General features: G+C 53.7%; 1 protein-coding gene and 1 long non-coding RNA gene across 2 annotated transcripts in view; one reads left to right on the top strand and one right to left on the bottom strand.

The window, feature by feature from the left end:
• Positions 1-8,808, bottom strand: part of EPPK1 (epiplakin 1) — a 19,481-nt gene extending 10,673 nt beyond the window's left edge. Inside the window, exon 1 of the mRNA XM_077166567.1 lies at positions 8,736-8,808. The gene's annotated coding sequence lies outside the window, so the exon portion shown is untranslated. The remainder of the gene's footprint in view (positions 1-8,735) is intronic.
• LOC143688525 (uncharacterized) lies at positions 6,705-20,450 on the top strand. Its single transcript, XR_013178109.1, has 3 exons — positions 6,705-7,278; positions 12,023-12,186; positions 20,258-20,450. It is a non-coding gene; the product is annotated as an uncharacterized LOC143688525 (long non-coding RNA).

Genomic DNA, 20,450 nt, shown 5'->3' with positions numbered 1-20,450 from the left:
GGTGCAATAGCAAGTGCACTTGAGAAATGGGGAATAAACAACTAAGGATAGTGGAATGGGGAGGCTTTAGGGAGAGATAACAAGAAACTGAGAGTGATGAGGATGGAAATTAAAGCCCAGTGTGATTGAAGAACTCACACTTCCTCATTTTGACACGACAAAGCTATGCAATTAAAACAGGGTGGTCCTGGCCTATAGAGAGGCACATGGACCGAAGGAATAGAACTGAATCCCGAGAAAAATCCACACATCTATAGCCAAAGGTGCCAAGCCCACTCACTGGGGGAAGAGTAGTCTCTTCAACAAATGGTGCTGGGAAAACTGATGTCCACATGCAAAAGAATGAAGGGGGGCTCCCCACCTGACACCATATACAGAAATGAATTCAAAAGGAATGAAAGACCTAAATCTAAGAGCTAATAGTATAAAATTCTTATAAGAAAACAGAGAAACATGTTCAGGAACTTGGATTAGGCAGTGGATTTTTAATCTTTATATCAAAAGCATGAGCAACAAAAGAAAAAAATAGATAAGACGGACTTCATCAAAATTAAAAACTTGTGTACATCATGATTGATTTGTTTTCCAGTGCCTGCCCAAGCAAAAAAAAAGACATGATTGAGAAAGTGAAAAGACAAACTACTGAATAAGAGAATATATTTTGGAAACCATATATCTGATAAGAGTTTAATGTTCAAACTATATAAGGAACTCCCACAACTCAACAACAAAAAGACAAACAACCCAATTAAAAACTGGGCCAAGGATTTGAATAGACCTTTCTCCAAAGAAGATATTAGGATAGCCAATAAGTATACGGAAAGATATTCGACTTCATCAGCCATTAGAGAAATGCAAATTGAAACTACAGTGAGACACCACTTCACACCCACTAGGGTAGCTGTTATTAAAAAAAAAAAAGAACGGAATATAAAAAGGGTTGGCGAGGATGCAGAAAAATAGAAATCCTCATACATTTCCAGTGGGAATGTAAGATGGTGTAGCTGCTGTGGAAAAGGCTGGTGGTTCCTCAGCAACTCCACACACCTAGATATATGCCGCCCCCCACCCCCCAAAGAAGTTGGAAGCAGAGACTTGAACAGACGATATTCTGCAGTGTTCATCGCAGCATTAGTCACGGTAACCAAGAGATGGAAGCAACCCAAGGCCATGGACAGAGGGGTGTGGAGTGAAGGTGTGGCTCATCTGTTCGATGGAATATCACTCAGCTATAAAAACAGAAGTGCAGAGCTGGTACACACCTCAACGTGGATAAAGGTTGAAGACGTCATGTTGAGTGAGATTAGCCAGACGCAAAAGGACACATATCATCTGAGTCCTCTGATCTGAAATATTTGGAATAAGCAAATCCGTAGAGACAGAAAGCAGAATAGTGGCTACCGCAGCTGACCTTGAGCCTGTTTCCAGACCAGAAGCCACTGACAAAGGAGGGCCTGGTCCCCAGAAAGAAGGACCTGCCCCATCATGCAAGGGCAGGTGGGAAGAGCACTAAAGGGGATTCAGGTGGGGGTGCACCGGGGAGAGGAGACCCCTTCTGGGCACCCCAGTAAGTGGGTGTGTGAGTCAGGTGGCAGGTGGGGTAATGGGCCCTAGTCTAGAGTGGCTTCCAGGGGTCACACCCCTGATTCCTGGTGCCCACGTGGGATGGACAGATGTGGCAGCGGGCACAGCTTCCCCCTACCCCCAAGTGGAAGCCAATGAGCAGGGGAAGGAACCTGACAGCAGTTCAGGAGGCCACCACATCCTCCACACAGTGATAGCTGGAGAATATGCTTACCCTAGCAGAGCTGAGCAATTTACTCTTTGTACTTAGTTCCCAGGACATCAACCAGACCTTCTCAGTTCTGTACACAGGAGTAAGATAACAGAATGGCAACAAAAACACACTGTGGCCCTGTGAATCAGTGACTCACTCTTCAAAAGACAGAAGTCTGACCTTCCTGAGGCTCAGCTAAGAAAAGCGTCCTGAAGACCCTGCATGTGAGAACTTGTACGTCAATATCTAAAGCTCATCACTGACGCTGGAGCAACTAGACGTGCTGGAGAAAACGCAGGACTGAGAAATTGCTTGTGCCTTCCTCACAAAGATCCAGCGTCATCGCTGACCTGACAACAACGAATCTTGTGAACGTTACTAGTTTTGACCTCTCCCTTCTTTCCTTTACCTATAGAAACCCTAACCCACATCCCTACTTGGAACTGGTCTGGGGAAGATTCCTCCAGTTCCTTGCAAAGTGCACTTGCAATAAATGACCTTTCACACTGAAAAACGTGCTTCTCCTTTGTAGCCCTCTATGGACACTGCTATGCTTGTGGTAGCAATTTGGCGACCACGGAGGGACCTCCATGCTGCTTTGAGATGCAGCCCTGGTCTGTGTCTCATCTGCTGTGGGGTTTCTTTTCAGATTCCTCAGCTCCATCCCTAACACCTGCCCAGATATTTCCCTGGAGGACTGTAGCTGGGGGTTCCGGGTGAGGCTTCTGCTGTGGACGGATGCTAGGGGCATTTGTGTGATGGTGATTTTAAAGTTAGAACTTTCCCCGTGCTAGGTAGTTGCATGATATTTTCTCTTCTGGTTTGTGTTTCCTTTCACTTTGCCAGTCTGCTCGTGAGAAGGAGACTGCTGAATTGGTCTGGGTTCATAAATGCAGACTGGGTGGCTTTGGGCCCCACCATCTGTGACCCCAGATTTGTGGCTTCCCGTTGGTTTTGTACTTTTGTATTTTTAAATGGGGGGAAGCCTTTTGGTATTGAAGAGCTCCTTGTTGACATGCTTTGTCTACATGGTTCTTCGTTTTGCTTTTAAGCTGGAAAACCAGTTAACTAAAAAAGCTCCTTGTTTGCCTGTCTTGTCTTCCTGGTTTTTCTTTGCTTTTAAGTTTGAAAATATGTTGACTTTGAAAAAACTCCTGTCTTAATGTTTTGTCGTCATGATTTTTGTTTGTTTTGCCTGGCCATGGGCGACTCTCAGGATGAGCCAGGTATGTGTCCTATGGGTTGTATTTTGAATAATAGGTCTAAATTTGGAGGGAGGCCCCTTAAAAAAAGAAATTGATTTTCTCTTGTAATACTGCTTGGCCATGGTACAGGCAATGGTGAAACGTAGCCTAAGAATGAGATACTATCTTGCAATTAGATTTGTTTTGTAAAAAAAATCACAAATGAAGGCGGTGCAATGGTGGCTCAGTGGCAGAATTCTCGCCTGCCATGCCAGAGACCCAAGTTCATTTCCCGATGCCTGCCCATGCAAAAAAAGAAAGGAAAAGAAAGAAAAAAAAATCACAAATGAGATGAGGTGCCTTATATTTATAAATGAGATGAGGTGCCTTATATTCAAGCTTCTAAAAAATTATATAGTGGTTGTGAAACATTGAAGAAAGGAAAATTTTTAAAGAAAACAAATCTATATGTGCCATTAACTCTTGTTAAAAAATGATAAATTAAAGTTTCAAAAATGCATTGACTAAAGTGTCTTAAGAATGTAGCATTACTCTCACAATTTTGATTTTTTTTTTTTTTTTTTTTTTTTTTTTTTTTTTTTTTACAGAGAGAAGGAAGGAAGGATAGAAGGAAGGAAGGAAGGAAGAAAGGGAAACATTTTTAAACATTTTCTTGTTTTATTGTATTCTGTTTCTCCGTTTTTGTTACATGGGCTGGGGCCGGGAATCGAACCGAGGTCCTCCGGCATAGCAGGCAAGCACTTTGCCCGCTGAGCCACCGCGGCCCGCCCCACAATTTTGATTTTGATGGTAATTGTATGTGGTGAGGTGTTCGCTTGAAGACAGTTTCCAAAATTATTTGGCTAACTTAGGTATGAAGGATATAAAGGATGTGTTCTTATTAAAAGGAAAAAGAAAGGGTAGTTATGTTGTAAAATAAAATAAATGGTTGGGACATTAGGAAAAAATTAAGTCACAGAAGGTTCATGGAGAAGGGAATTATGGTCAAATCTAGGAAAGATTTGATGGGTCTAATTACAAAATTTTTAAAAGCTTTAGTAGAAAATAATATACTGATGCAAAACTAAAATTTGGTTTTCTCTCTGTTGAAGTGACAACGTTTTCTTGGAATATTAGTCTATTCTTAGTAATAAAAAAATCAAAAGTTTTTTTCTAAGAAATCAATGTAAAAAGCAGAAAGTGTGTTTTATCAAAATAACTTCTTATACTTTATTGACTTTATCATGCCCTTGGTTGTTTAAGAAAACAAGTTGCCTCACTTTTTGAAAAGCTAGGTCTTTTCCTTAATTTTAGTGAGTAAAGAACCAAATGCTATCTCAAACCTGGTAAGTTTTGGCATTTTGCCTTCTCAAGGTCAAACCCTGAAGGATATGACTTCATTCCAAAGAGTTGCAAAAAATTCATTCTTTCACCTTATAAAAATAAGGTGCAGAGTGGGCCACAGTGGCTCAGCAGGCAGAATTCTCCTCCGCCATGCTGGAGACCCAGGTTTGATTCCCAGTGCCTGCCCATGCAAAAATAAATAAATAAATAAAGTGCTAAAAATAGTTAAGTTCATTTGCTATAAGTTGCATTTAAAATGTTTAAAAAATATTTTTTAATTAAAAATAATTTCCTCACCTTCTGTTAGATACTGATCTGCATAATATTAGCCAATATAGCGCTACTAGTCACAGTTTTCTGTTTCCTAGTTAAACATGTGAAAAAGAAATTGAACCCCTGCTTTAACTGAGGCACTTGGCCTGTTTAAACCCTCCTAGAGCTGCTGCGCACACTGTCTCCCCATCTGAGTTACTGGCTAGACCCATTTCTACGTCCCTGAAACTGTAAAGGTATCAGCTGTACACCTGGACCTGTTCCAGAAATAGAAGGGCACCTGCTATTTCTGAAAACAACTCACTGCTGCTATGAACACCTGCAGCTCTGCCTGCCGAAAGGGACTTGGTGGCTTTTTAGCTCTTCAGTGGACCTCCAACTGGCTCTGTTGCACAGTGCCAGGGGGCGCTGTGTGACTGGCCGGTGGAATCCTACAGCCCTCCCGCCCTGTTTTCCAGAGGACCAGCAATGCTGTGCTGTAACTGTACAAAGAACATACCTTCCAGAGCTATGATTGCCAGAGGGATGTAATTAGAGCCTGAAAAGATGCAGTTGGCACTAAAGCCTGCTCCTATAGGGGACAGCATGTGTGGTATTATAAGCCTAGCACCCATTGCAGCTCAGGGGAAAACTTGCGCATTAATTAGTATTAAGTACTGTACCTACATCCCTGGTGAATATGAAAATATCTCCTCTATACTAGATGAAATGCAAAGTGATATTGAGTATGTTAAAAAGCTTAGCAAACAACTCATTTTCTAAGCAGTCAATGAACCTGCCTATGAAATAGAATCACTCTCAAAAGTAGTCTTTATTTTGCTTGCCAAATGCTTATCTTTCTGTTGCCTATAACGGCCTTGTAAGTTTATATCTAGAGCGTCCTCCAAAATAATATGAAAGTTTTCTTCACCCATAATCAGCAGGAAACAACTACAGAAGATGAGGCCCTCCCCCATTTTCCTTATATGAAGAATACTCACAAAATATGTCTTCTTGAGAATAAGAACAGTAAAAATGCAAGGGGGGCGGGGATTGATAGCTGGAGAATATTCTCGCCCTGGCTGAGGTTAGTTATCTGCTCTTTGTACGTCGCTCCTGGGACATTAACCAGACCTTCTCAGTTCTGCTTACAGAAATAAGACAACAAAATGGCAATAAATCCCTGCGGCCCAGCAAATCAGTGACTCCATCCTTGAGAGACAAGTCTGAAATTTCTGAGGATCAGCTAAGAAAAGCGTCATGAGGACCCTACTCATAAGATTTTGCACTTCAATATCTAAAGCTCATCACTGATGCTGGAGCAACAAGACGTGCTGTATATGACCCGGGACGAGACATCTGCCCGTGCCCTGCTCACGAACATCCAGAGTCACCGCTGACCTGACAAAAATGCATCATGTGAACAGTATTTAGTTTTGACCTCTATCCCCTTCCCTTACCTATAATAACCCTGTATCACATCCCCACTTTGAACCGGTTTTGGGAAGATTCCTCCAGTTCCTTGCAAAGTGTGCCAAGACCTGTTTTTCCTTCGGGGCTCTGGGTCAGGTGGCCCCTCTATGCGAAGAACCGACTTTGTGGTCACAGCATCAGGGCCCAGTGGGGTAAAGGGCCAAGGGCTGTGTGACATGTTGCCTGGGGGACCACAGCGGCCTGGTCACCCCACGTGGCCCAGTTCCAGTGCCACAGAAGGCCGTCAGCTGAGGGGGCCAGGCACAGGCTGGCCAGAGTGCAGGCTTTGGGGTGGGTGGTCCATAAACCCGACGGAATTGAGGGGGCTGTGCGGTGGCTCACAGCAAGCCCCAGTGGGGGTGTCACAACCCAAACTCCTGGAGTTTTAGAGCAAGACCGCGACACGACTCAAGAAGTCATGCCCCTTTCTAAACAGCAGCTTCGACAAATTGCCTTTGGGCCCCGAGACACAGCGCCTGGCTGTGGGGTCCCCGGAAGCCCACACTGGAACTCCCCATCACTAGCAGGGGCCTTTTGGGCCAACTGAGTCATGAGTCAGCTCTGAAATGTGACCCGGACACAGTGCTGTGTCCTGGGAGGGAGAACACGGGGTCCCACCCAGGGGTGGGGCTGGCGTAACCCCACCCCATCACTCCCACGTGGGAACTTGGACCTTCCTCGGCTCCGGCGCTGGTTCCCAGAGGTGTGGCTTCTGTGGAGCACAGACAGTCCTAGTGGGCCCAAGGCTCCGGCCACTCCGGCACACTGACTCCTTGAGGGACTGATGGCCTGGAAGGGGAGTCGCCAAGCCTGACTGCGAGCCCACGTCTTGGTCAGCAGGAGGAAGGGACAAATGCAACCACCCTGGCGGGAGAAGGTGTGGCGCTCAGGGCTCAGATCCCCGCAGACTAGCCAGCAAACGTGGGGCGGGGCCACAGGCAGGAGGCTGGATGTGAGCAGCTTCTCAGGATTTTCTCCAGGAAGAGGTGGCCGCAGCCGGGAGGGACTGGATCCTCGGGGTGGGGTATGCAAGTGGTGGCTGCCCCGTGGGACCTGGCTCACCCAGGATCCCCCCGCCCCCTGGGTGGCCCTCCTGAGCCCCCTCCCTCACGCTTTGGGGGACCCCTCTGGACCTGGCTAGGACTACCTTCTTAGGCTCTGTGCACCTAAATTACCCATGCCAGCCGGCGTCCAGGCCAGCCTTGTGTCCCATTGGAGCACCATGTAAGGGGTCTACTGGGGACAGAGGTAAGAGGCGAGAGAGGCAGGGGACCCACCGGCATGTAGGGGGGAGGGCACGCGGAGCCAAAGTGGGGGTGGCTTGGAGGCCATGGGTGGTCCCCGGCCTGGATAGCAGGCAGCCAGCAGGGACAGGCTACTGCTGCGAGGCCCTGGCTGGACAAGTACCCAGAGGGAGGAGAGACAGTGCTCTGAGCAAGTGGCTCCAATTCCCTGAACAAAGAGGAGATTCAGGGAGGGAGGTTCTTTTGGCTTAGAGACCCATGGAATGTGAAAGCACTCTAGGGGGTGGGGCGAGCAGCTCAGAGGAGGGTGCTGGCAGCGCTCCTGGCTTAGCCACTCCCTGCCTGCAGTGACCTTTGGTCTGATAAGATTCTACCTGGCCCTGCCCTGCCCCAGCAGGCTGCTCGCGAGGGGTCCAGGGTAGGGGCTTGGAGTGGGTGAAGGTCACTTGCTGGACAGGAAGTCTGGGGTTCAGGACAGACCTGGGCATTTAAGAGGTATTGCTGGCAGATTGTCACCAGGGTGGCAGAGGTGTCCAGAGAGAGGGGGCAGGGTGGTTTCAGGAGCGGGGAAACAGGAGAGACAATCGTCCCAGGAACCAGAGAGGTGGCAGCCAGCAGGAAGGGGCGGGCACATCTCCCAGCCTGGGAGGGGAGGAGGCCTTTCCTGGGGCATCCCCCGAAATGCCACTCTTAGGGTCCCAGCCTGCCTGGGATACACACAGAGAAGCTGCGACCTTGGCCTAGGTCCCCCTGGACGCAGAGTGCCACCAACCTGCACCTTGACCCACCCCTCCCCAGGGCAGAGAGATCAGACTTGACAAAAGTCTGCCAGGGCAGAGATCAGACCTGACAAAAGTCTGGCAGGATTTGCAGTGTCCAGGAAGCAGGGCTGGGGGACGCGCTGTGTCTGCTCACCCAGCAGCAGGGGCGGGGGGTGCTCCCCATGGGGCGCCGAACCTCCCTGCCCAGCACCCTATAAGGGGCGGCTACTGTGCCTCCCAATTTGTCAGCCTAATTGCCGGGTACCTGCCCTGCCCGGCACTTGCTAGCAGTCCGGGAAAGGGGCTGTGCCCGAGAGGGGCCAAGGGGGGCTGGCAGGAACCCAAGGAGGAACCTGCCCTGCAGGGCCTGCCCAGAGCGCCAAACCCGCTTTACCGGGAAACCACTAGGTGGGTGGGACCCCCACCCCGGTATGCATCTCCCACACCCAGGCGGGAGCTCTGCAGTCCCCCACCCCAACCCCGTATCCCGGGCTCGGAGAGCGGCCCGGACCCCGGAGCTGTAAGGACCAGGCCGGGGCAGCTCAGGAACCAGGGGTGTGGGATGGGGACACCCTGCCTGGCCACGCCAGGAGCTCCCACGTACCGCGAGCCCACACCCCGGCCTCGCACCGACCGCGCGGGGGTCGGGGGGGTGCTCAGTGTCGCTCGGGACCCGCCGCCCCCGGGCCCACGCGCCCACCTGCCAGTCCGGCGCTGGGGCTCGCTGGGCAGTCAGCACCTCTGTCCCCACCCGGGTCCGCACTTCCCCGCACGCCCCGCGCCACCCGAATTTAAACCTGCGCTGAGGCCCCGCCCCCAGGAGCCCGCCTTCAGCCTGGGGAAGGCGGGAGGAGGGGGGTGGTTAGGGTGGGGGCGGCCCCGCGGCCAGGGGAGTTTCTGGGTGGGGAGAGGCGGGGGGTGGGGGGGCGGACAGCAGGTCCCGAGGTGAGGAGGCGGGCCGACCTGGCGAGGGGCGGGGTGGAGCAGGGAAGGAACCGGGCGACCCCGAGGGCGCGTCTATACAGTGCTAAGAGCCGGTAAATGCTGCTTTATTGACTGAGTAGACCCCCTCCGGCTCGCTCCCAGGGTCGCGGCTCTGTCCCAGTCCCTTCGCTCCGAATTCACTGCTGCTTGAGTCCAGGGCAGGCTCAGCTGGGGGTCCGCAGGGGCTGCCCTGGGACCCCTCTGGCCTTGGCCTTGTCACAGCTGACCTCTCTGTGGCCCGGGCAGGCTTGCAGCCCTGCCTGAGAGGGGGGACAGACCTCACTCCAAGGGTCCAGCCCCCCTCCTGGGCCTGGGCAGGGTCCCAGCACCCACCGTCTGAGGCTGGAGGGGAGGCAGGGCCTGGGTTCGGAACAGCAGCCTCTCATGGGTCCTCTGGCTGGTGCCTCCCTCCGCTGCCCCGAGATCCAAACTGGCGGCGGTGGGCTGGCAGGACTGGCGGAGGCCGACCGTCCCCACTGAGGCGCCCCAGGGCAGGGCTAGGCCTCTCCTCTGTTCCCCAGACCTGGAGGCTCCCAGGGCACGGGCCTCCCCCCAACCCAGCCCTCACCTCTGCCGGAGTGGTTCTTGAACAGAAACTCATCCAAAGCCACCAGCCGTCTCCAACAGGCACCATGAGGACACTTTTAGGCGCCTGCACAGGCTCAGGAAGTAGGGGAGAGGGGGTCAGGTTGGGGGGGTCCCAGGGACCACCCCCACAGCTCTGTCCTCCCTGCACCCGCCGGGCCCTGGCTCATACCTACTCATGGAGTCTCCCTGGGCCCTGGGCAGGCCTCTGGCCCCCTGTGAGCTTGTCCGCATTGGTGTCCATGACACTGGCCATGCCACATGACCATTGTCGGCCGCTGCGGAGCCCTGTCCCTGACAAAGTGGGGTGCTTCAGCTTGGGTCCAAGTCCCCTCCAAGGTGCTGCCAGGGCACTCCCACCTGCAGCCCTGCTCACTAAATGCCAAGATGGGGCCCGCGAGGTCCTGCTGGGAAGGGCACATACCCTAAGCCGTCCAGGCAGTGCCCCTGCCAAACCACAGACGCCAGGTGCACACCTGGGCGTGCTGAAGGAAAGAGGAGCAGGTGGCCAGTGTGGCGCTGGGCCCGGCCCCTCTCACCCGCTTGGGGTGGGTGGAGAGTCCTCTGCCCCTCGCCCCTTCCAGGTGTGAGCAGGCTGCATGCGGCTGGCCCTGTCTGGTTGTGCCCCAGGCTTCCACCACCACTCAGGGCCCCACTGGTTCTTGGCCCCTGAGCTCCTCTCCCTGGGGCAGTCCCCGCTATAGTGACCTTCAAGCTCCCCTGGTCCCTGGGCTGCCCCTGGTCAGGGCCGCTCTGAGCCAGTGCCTTCCCTGGGGTTAGAGGGCAGTGCTTCAGCCTCACCTAGGCAAGAGGGAGGGGTCAGGAAACAGGGTGAGGGTGGGAGCGGGGTCTGTAGGCTCAGGGCCGCCCACAGCTCTGTCCCTGCCAGAGCTGGCGCCTCCCCTGTGCTGGCCGTGGGCACCCAGAGCCCCACAAAAGCCCCAGCCCAGCCTGGCAGGCCACCCAGTACCCCAGAGCACCTGCGGGCCGGAGGGCATGGTGGGGAGGTGGGCTCCCCACGGCCCCTCTGTTACCTGGGGCTCAGCCGGGTGCAGCCAGTGCAGGGGTCTGAGCAACCTCTCCACAGGGTGGCCCAGGAACAGCAGGGCCTCCCCCAGGGGCTTGGAAAGGAAGAACAGGACGCAGGGGGGCTGGCAGGCTGGGGCTCGGGGCCCAGGGGCAGGCTGACCTCTGCCAGCAGGCCAGGTGGCCGCTGCCTGCACGGATCCAGAGCCCTTCTCGCGGGGCTTGGCCCCACCCCACAGCAAGGACACCCATGGGGTTGCTCTCCCCTTGGCTCCCCCAGAGACCCCTGCCTTCAAGGGCCATACTTACCTGCCCTGCCCCAGAAGAGTTCCTGCTGCTTTTGACACCCCTGCCCCCTTCCTGAGAGCTTCACATCTCCGCCTCTCTACCCGGTGCATGATGCTGCCCCCCCCCAGCAAGGGGGAGGGGTGTCCCCCGGCTGGCTTCACCCAGGTGGTCCCTGCTTCCTGGCCCTGGGCCTTAGTGGAGTTCCCTTTTCTGGTGAGGGGAGGGTTACTCCCCAGGCGGAGAAGAGGGCCTGAAACTTCAGAGCAAGAAGTAAATCTCGGGAGCACCTGTGTAGTCCCGGCTTCTCCCATTTTACAGAGGGAAGGAGGGGCCCTGTCTGCAGACCCCCAGCTGCAGCTTGGGATGGCAGGGAACACAGGAGAGAAAAACCCCTGCACCTCAGGGGGAGCTTTGATATATATCTTGCTCCAGATGTATTTTTCTTTCCAGTTATTGCATAAACATCGTCAACCTAGCTGGGGCTCCAGTTGGACAGAGACCACCCGTTTCCTCTCCCCCCCACCAACCCAGTTTGGAAGGGCGGTGCCTCCCTCCCCCATGTCCACCCCCAGGCCAGCAGCCAGGACCTCAGGGTGGGGTCTTAGGGTCGTTAGAGGAAACAGGGGCAAAATCCTGAACTGGCCTTGAGAAATCCTTTCTGGAAAATCCTGCACACCCAGCTCCCCTCTGTTCCCTGCTGTCCTCACGTCACCTCCCATAAGGGTGGGTCTCCTGTGCTAGCCCCCCCCACCCCCCACCCAAAGTCCCAGGTTGTCCAGCCTCCCTGAGGTCACCCTGTGCTCCCACAGGACTCTGGGGCATGTTCTTCCCTCCCCCAGGGTTCCCAGGCACCTGCAAGGTTGGCCGCCCTCACCCCAGCCCCCGCTCTCTGGCTGCCAGCTCCACCGGATGCCTCAGGTCTGGTCGGCCGGCCGCAACATGGGCACCAGCCCCACGTCCTGCTCCCAAGTCTCTAACCAGCAGCCTCCCCAGGGGTTGCACCTCTGCCCGCAACATGGCTAGGGAGAGAGAGGACCCCGGGAGCCTAGCCAGGGGCTCGGCGCCCTCCCCCACCCTCCTACCCCGGCTTCCTCTGCCCGCCAGACCTGCTGGGTACTCAGGGAAGTAGGAGAGATCAGAAATCCCTCCGTGTCATCCCAGCCTGCTCCACGGGACCTTGGTCTGCAGCCATCTCAGAGGGCAGGGGACAGAGGAGACTCCCCGCTGAGCTCAGCCTCCAGGCCCCAGCACCCTCTCGGGCATCCAAGGTGGGTGCAGGCACCTGTACTGGGTTCTTGGGCCTTGCACGCTGGGACTCTGCCCCCTCCAGTGGCGGAATGGGATAGAGAGCCCCTGTGTCCAGGGCGGCAGCTGCTTCAGCCGGGGACCCAACCACTCCCACACCAGCTGAGCTCTGTTCTCTGCAGAAGAGGACCCTGGAGGGGGCACCCAGTGAGGGCACCAAGTGAGGACCCATCTGCCCACCTGTCCCACTCACCCACGAGCAGCTCTGCCAGCCTCCGGCGGGTCTCTCAGACCCTCTCCAGGTCACCCTCCCGTGCAGCAGCCCCCACCTTGCCCCCAGCTGTCCCTGCCCCCAGCCGTCCCTGCCCCCAACTGTCCCTGCACACAGCACAGCCGCCTCCAGGGCCTCGGGTCCCAGCAGGCCCTGCCACGGCTTGGCCAGGAGCTGCTCACTTGGACCCAGCTGAGCCAGGAGGGCTCCAGGGGCCACCTTGAAGCTCTGGGCTGCCAGGACACGCCTCTCCAGGAGCCCCCACCTGGGACCCAGACATGCCCATCAGCCTGTGCACCCCATGGAGTCACCTGGTCTCCCCCACACCTGTGCAGCCTTGCCTAGCCTGCTCCCCTCCCGCACGGCCTCACCTGGCCTCTGCAAACTGCACCAGTGGCTCCCTCTGGCACCGGCACCCATGAGCCTGTGGGTCAGCCCATTGCCCAGGGTAAGGGTCTCTGGTGTCAGGTACTCAGCGTGAGCTCATGGAAGTGGATTGGGGATCCAAAGGGTGCCTCCACCAGCTCTTACCTCCCGTTCCTGCAGCTGGGCAGCAGCCCTGCAGTGTTGGGGGGCAAGGGCAGCGGTGAGGCCTACAGTGCCTCCATGCCTCCCGCCAGCCCACGGGGCTCCAGGGGCCCTGGGTCAACCCTAGGCCGAGCCCCAACCTCGCCCGCTGGGGTCGGCCGCCCTCCATGGCTGAGCCCCACCTTCACAGCCTCTGTCACCTCTGTCACCTCAAGAGTACATGCGCCCCACCAGTCCCAAGATGCAACAGCAGGAGCAGACCCAGGGGAGCTGCTGTCAGAGGGGGCTGGGGGCCTGCACAGCTCGAGGGTGAGCTGGGAGGCCCGGTTGTCCATGGCAGTCAGGGAGGGGGGAGGGACCGAGGGAGGCCGAGGGGGACCCAGGGGACCCAGGGACAAGCCAAAGAGTCCCGACTGGTGGTCGCCTGCTGGTCCTGCCAGGCAGACTTGGGTTCCTGTCTGTAGTCACCAGTGGGTGAGTGGAAGCGGGAGCCCCTGGACTCGACCCCGTCTGTGCCCAAGTGCGCCTGCTCCCGGCTCCCCCTTCCACCCGGTCCCCGCCCCTTGGCCTTGGCTCCCACCGCCACCAGCTTCCTGGGAAACAGGCCGGGCCATGCAGGTTGGGGAGGGGCTGGGGGAGGGGCTGGGGCTTCCCACCCCTTCACTTCGCTCTCCTGCCCACGAGGCTGGCTTTGGGGAGCTCAGTCCCATCTGCAGTGCTCAGGGGTTGCTGGTTCCCGTGGCAGGGTGCGGGGCCGACTGGAGGGTGAGGGGCTGCTGGCGATGGGGCCAGGCCGCCCTGTGAGGGGCCTGGGGTTGGCTCCGCCCTGGCTCCTGGGACCTCCACCTCCCCTGCAGCTGCCCAGCCAGCCCCCAGGGACCTCTGGGCTCCATCACCCCTAGTCCTCGTGACCCTCTCTGGCCTCTCCATTCTCCTTCAGGCACCCCACCCTTGGGGCCAAGCTTCCCAGCACCCAGACATGTCGGTTCCTGGCTGCACCCCCTCCCACCTGGGCCGGGAACGAGCCCACTGCTGTGCCTGCAGGCTCCAGACCCCATCTCCAACCCTACTAGAAAAGCAGACTCCAGCTCAGCCCCTCCGTGCCCCTGTGATGGGAGACGGGTGGAAGCACAGAAGCTTCTGAGCCCCCTGTGCAGGAAGGGGTTGTGTGCCAAGCTTCCAGGAGCTGGGCATTTTGGCAACTTAAAGAGTGACGCTCAAAGGTCTCTGAAGGCATATGGAGCCTGGATGTGCCTCATGGTGGGGTGGACAGGCAGGCTCCAGCACGAGCAGAAGCTCTTTCTGTAACTCATCCACCCACCCATCCATTCACCCCTCCCCACTCTTCCATCCAACTGCCCATATGTCCACCCATATGTCCATTTGTCCATCTATTTATTGATCCATCCATCCATCCATCCATTCATTAATCCATCCTTTCTTTCATTAATTCATCCATTAATTCACCCAGCCGTCCAGCCATTGACTTCATCATCCAACATTGGCCTCCACAAGGGAAGGGAGTAACTCTGTGCCAGGTCAGCAGGTCAGACAGGGGGCCCTCCTGTCTCCACAGCCATCTCTGCCTGGAGACCTGGAGGTGTGGACTTTTCTGAACTGCCTCTTCCCCCGCCTCCACCCAGCCCCGTGACCATCCAGCCCGGCCCCTGCCCAGGCTCGTCTTCTCTGTGGGTTTTATGCCATGACCCTGGGAACTTTCCATCGGAAAATGTTGGGTGGGGTGGGGTGGGCGGACAGACAGGCTAGGGCAGGCCGAGTAGACACGCTGTGGGTGGATGGGTGGCGGTTGCTGTGGCTCCCCTGGGAATGGTGCCTCAGGAAGGCCCACCCTACCAGCTCCCAGCTTTCAGCCTCCACCCCCAGGTCCAGGGAGTGCCGAGGTGGGGGCCCTGTCGGAACCTCTGGAGTCTCGGGCCTGCTGCAGCAGCTGGTTCTCACAGGGGGCTCAGGCCCTGTGTTCACAGGGGCCCAGGGAGCGCTGAGGCCCAGCCATCCGTCTCCCACTTGTGGGCCTGGGATGCCTCCATGGGGTGGGAGCGTGGGAGTCCTGGCTTGGACCCCCACCCAAGCTTCAATTCATTTCTATTTAACCTCCATGGCTGCTACCCTGAATGGTCACCTTCCCTTGATGCTGGGGGCCAATCTCTACATTGCCAAAATGCCCAGGTCCTGGCAGCCTGGGCTGGCACACAAGCACTTCCTGCACACGGGGGTTTGGAAGGCTTCCGTGCTCCCACCCGTTGCCCATCAGGGGGCCACGGAGTGGCTGAGCTGGAGGCAGAGGCTGGAGTGGCCCCAGGCTGCTCTGGCTGAGGAGAAGGGTGGGCCAGGTATGTGGGGGGTGACTCTTGGGAAGAAGGGGCTGGCGTCGGGGGCCGTGGGGGTCCCCTGGGAGAGCTGTGTCAGGAAGAGACACCCCTCACCCCCGGCTGGCAGGGGCTGTCCCTCGAGATAGGATGTGGCTTCTTTCACAAGATAGACTTACTAGGGAGAGAACATGGCAAGACTGATGGTTTGCACACGTGCCAGATGTGTGCTAGAGAGCCCCAGGGCACTTGGGGGCATCTGATCCAAGGTACCCACAGCCCCTGTTCCCAAGTGGACGCTTTCCTAGAACTGGTGGTCCCAGCAGAGAGCCTGGACGGCCTCACAGGGCAGCCACCGAAACCACATCAGCTGCATTAAGGGGGGGCTTGTGGAGGGAGGTGGCGTCACCAGGGCTTGTCTCGCAGCCTCCCAGCCCTGTCCGCCCGTGCTGGCTCTGGCCGCCTCCCTGCTCTGCAAGTCCCTGCGGCTCCGGCTCTGCTCCCCTGCCCCCTCCCCACAGCTCCTATGAGCTCTTGGGCCTGACCCCCACAGTGGCTCCCACGGGACCCACACCCCTGCCATCCCCACCCAACAGCTCCCCATGCTCCACCCAGCGACTCCCAGCTCCCTCCACCCCCCACCCAGCGGCTCCCAGCTCCCCCTGCCCTACCCAGCGGCTCCCAGCTCCCCCCACCCTACCCAGCAGCTCCCAGCTCCCCCCACCCTACCCAGCGGCTCCCAGCTCCCCCCACCCTACCCAGCGGCTCCCAGCTCCCCACGCCCCACCCAGCGGCTCCCAGCTCCCCACGCCCCACCCAGCGGCTCCCAGCTCCCCCCGCCCCACCCAGCGGCTCTCAGCTCCCCACGCCCCACCCAGCGGCTCCCAGCTCCCCCCACCCCCCAACCCCGGTGGCTCCGGCTCTGCACTACCACACTCACCGCCGCTTCTATCTGGCAGCTCTGAGGAGACTCGTGCCCACCCCTGCACCAGGCCCTGTGTAGAATAAGAGGGTACGAGAGGGGTGCAGCCAACTACACAGGAAGCATGCGTGTATTTGGCTGTCTCTGTTCCATCCCTGGGACATCTCCCCAAGCTGTCTTCAGGGGTGCCAGGACTTAGCTTCAGGACAACCACACAAAGCTGGGGGCGGGGAGGGGAGCCTCACATCAACCTCTCGGCCCCAGACCCAAGCTTATCTCCAGCTTCCAGACCAGGAGAGAGAGACCATCCATCTGTCTTTGTCATCATTCTAGAATTCTTAGCACCCATTCCTTGGACCAGTTTCTTATCAGTTGAGATTGTTTTGGTTGTGAGTGACAGAAAATTTAACAGAAGGTGGTTTAAGCCGAAGCGGGAATTTGTTAGCTCACAGAAGCAAAAAGGCCACAGGGTGTGGGCTTCAGGAACAGCTCGATCTAGTGGATCAAACAGTGTCCTGGGGACTTCCGGAGAAGATGGCGGCTTAGTAAGATGCGCGGGTCTTAGTTCCTCCTCCAGAAAAGCAACTAAAGAAACAGAAACAATACGAAACAGCTCCCGGAGTCACGACAGAGACCAAAAAGACAGCGTACCCCATTCTGGAACAGCTGAACGGGCAGGGAGAATCTGCTGCGGTGAGATACCCAAGGGGCGCGCGTTTTCCCGGCCGGGGCGGCTGGCGACTGGGGTCCCCTCCACGCACGTGGCTCCCCGGTCTGACTGGGAACGTTGGATAGTGGGGCCCTCCCGTCACGCTTGGCGTTTCGGGCCAGCTGGGCAATTAGGACCGGCACTCTCCCAAGCCGCGGCGGCCAGTGACCCCCGCCTCCACGCGCGGTTTCCCGGCCGACTGCCGTGCAGACAGACGAGCGCCACGAGCGCCACCTACTGGGCAGGAAAAGAAAAACAGAGCCCAGAGATTTCACAGAAAAAGCTTTCAACCAGCTGGGTCCCACACCCAGGGAAATCTGATCAAATGCCCAGACACCAGCAGAAAATAATGGATGACGCTCAGAAAATTGAAGATATGGCCCAGTCAAAGGAACAAACCAATAGTTCAAATGAGATACAGGAGCTGAGACAACTAATGCTGAATATACGAACAGAAATGGAAAAACTCTTCAAAAACCAAATCAATAAATTGAGGGAGGACATGAAGAAGACATGGGCTGAACAAAAAGAAGAAATAGAAAATCTGAAAAAACAAATCACAGAACTTATGGGAGTGAAGGACAAAGAAGAAAAAATGGAAAAAACAATGGATACCTACAATGGTAGATCTAAAGAGACAGAAGCTACAATTAGTGAACTGGAGGATGGAACATCTGAATTCCAAAAAGAAACAGAAACTATAGGGAAAAGAATGGAAAAACTTGAGCAGGGGATCAGGGAACTGAATGACAATATGAAGCGCACAAATATACGTGTTGTGGGTGTCCCAGAAGGAGAAGAGAAGGGAAAAGGAGGAGAAAAACTAATGGAAGAAATTATCACTGAAAATTTCCCAACTCTTATGAAAGACCTAAATTTGCAGATCCAAGAAGTGCAGCGCACCCCAAAGAGAATAGACCCAAATAGGCGTTCTCCAAGACACTTACTAGTTAGAATGTCAGAGGTCAAAGAGAAAGAGAGGATCTTGAAAGCAGCAAGAGAAAAACAATCTGTCACATACAAGGGAAACCCAATAAGACTATGTGTAGATTTCTCAGCAGAAACCATGGAAGCTAGAAGACAGTGGGATGATATATTTAAATTACTAAAAGAGAAAAACTGCCAACCAAGACTCCTATATCCAGCAAAATTGTCCTTCAAAAATGAAGGAGAAATTAAAACATTTATAGACAAAAAGTCACTGAGAGAATTTGTGACCAAGAGACCAGCTCTGCAAGAAATACTAAAGGGAGCACTAGAGTCAGATACGAAAAGACAGAAGAGGTATGGAGTAAAGTGTAGAAAGAAGGAAAATCAGATATGATATATATAATACAAAAGCCAAAATGGTAGAGGAAAATATTATCCAAACAGTAATAATACTAAAAGTTAATGGACTGAATTTCCCAATCAAAAGACATAGAATGGCAGAATGGATTACAACCCAGCAATACCACTGCTAGGTATCTACTCAGGGGACTTAAGGGCAAAGACACAGACGGACATTTGCACACCAGTGTTTATAGCAGCATTATCTACAATTGCAAAGAGATGGAAACAGCCAAAATGTTCATCAACAGACGAGTGGCTAAACAAACTGTGGCGTATACCTACGATGGAATATTATGCAGCTTTAAGACAGACTAAACTTATGAAGCATGTAATAACATGGATGGACCTAGAGGACATTATGCTGAGTGAGTCTAGCCCAAAATTAAAGGACAAATACAGTAAGGTCCCACTGATGTGAACCGACATTCGAGAATCAGCTTGGAATATATCATTGGTAACAGAGACCAGCAGGAGTTAGAAACAGGGTAAGATAATGGGTAATTGGAGCTGAAGGGATACAGCCTGTGCAACAGGACTAGATACAAAAACTCAAAAATGGACAGCACAATAATACCTAAGTGTAATGTAACTAGGTTGGAACACTGAATGAAGCTGCACCTGAAATATGGTTTTTTGTTTGTTTGTTTGTGTGTTTGTATCTTTTGTTTTTGTTTTTTTCTTTTTCCTTTTTATATATATATATATATTATTAGTATTATTATTTTAATTCTCTTCTCTATATTAACATTCTATATCTTTTTCTGCTGTTTTGCTAGTTCTTTTCCTAAATCGATGCAAATGTACTAAGAAATGATGATCATACATCTATGTGATGATACTAAGAATTACTGAGTGCATTTGTAGAATGGAATGATTTCTAAATGTTGTGTTAATTTCTTTTCTTTTTTTGATTAATAAAAAAATTAAAAAAAAAAAAAACAGTGTCCTGCTGTTATTTTTCTCTCTCGTGACTACATTTTCTCCTATTTGGCTTCATTCTCAGGCCATATGTAGAAGTTCCAGCAACTCTAAGCTCACATCATTACAGCAGGAAAAATGACACCCAGTTGCCTCTCTCCTAGCAGTTCTAGACTAAGTTTTTTTTTTATTGATACAACAATGTACAAGCACATAACATTCTTAATATGCAAACATTCATACATGGTGTACAATCAGTGGCTCACAATATCATCACATAGTTGTATATTCATCACCATGACCATTTTTTAGAACATTTGCATCACTCCAGAAAAAGAAATAAAAAGGAAAAAGAAAGAACTCATACGTAACATACCCCTTACCTGTCCCTCTCACTGATGACTAGTATTTCCATCTATCCAATATATATATTTTTTAATTTTAACATTTGTTCCCCCTATTAATTTATTTTTAATCCATAAGTTTTACTCATCTGTCCATACCATAGATAAAAGGAGCATCAGACACAAGGTTTTCACAATCACACCATCACATTGTGAAAGCTATATCATTATACAATCATCTTTAAGAAACATGGCTACTGGAACACAGCTCTGCAGTTTCAGACACTTCCTTCTAGCCTCACTAATACACCTTAAACTAAAAAGGGGATATCGATATAATGCGTAAGAGTAACCTCCAGGATAATCTCTCGACTCTGGAATTTCTCAGTCATTGACACTTTATTTTGTCTTATTCCTCTTCCCCCTTTCGGTCAAGAAGGTTTTCTCAATCCTTTGATGCTGAGTCTCAGCTCATTCTAGATTTCTGTCCCACGTTGCCAGGGAGGTTTACACCCCTGGGAGTCTAGACTAAGTTTTGATGTCTCTCAAGGGAGAAGAAGTGGTGTCTGGGGGAATAATTGGGTTACACTCACCAGGGGACGGATAAGAGGATGATGACAGGGCAAAAGGGCACAGAGCTGAAAGTTGGGTCTGAGCCAGGATGTGGAGGGGGGAGGAACGGTTGGCGAAGGTGGAGGATGACCTCACCGTTGACACTTGGGGATGGGGTGTCCATGTCTCAGCAGGTGCCAAAAGAGAGGAGGGCAGTGACTCAAAACTGCAAGACCCCTTCCTGGCCCCCGGTGCACCAGAGAGCCTGAAACCTTAGACAAAGAGGGTGGAACCAGCCGGCTGAGCCCAAGAAGCCGTCAGAATCGGGGTGCGAAAACAAATTTACTTCAACGTCAAAATTAATACAGCGACATTTCTGACACA

Source organism: Tamandua tetradactyla, chromosome 6 (genome assembly GCF_023851605.1).
Source record: "Tamandua tetradactyla isolate mTamTet1 chromosome 6, mTamTet1.pri, whole genome shotgun sequence".
Lineage (NCBI taxonomy): Eukaryota > Metazoa > Chordata > Mammalia > Pilosa > Myrmecophagidae > Tamandua > Tamandua tetradactyla.
Note: the sequence above shows the minus strand (reverse complement) of the source record. Positions and strands in the feature narration are given on the sequence as shown.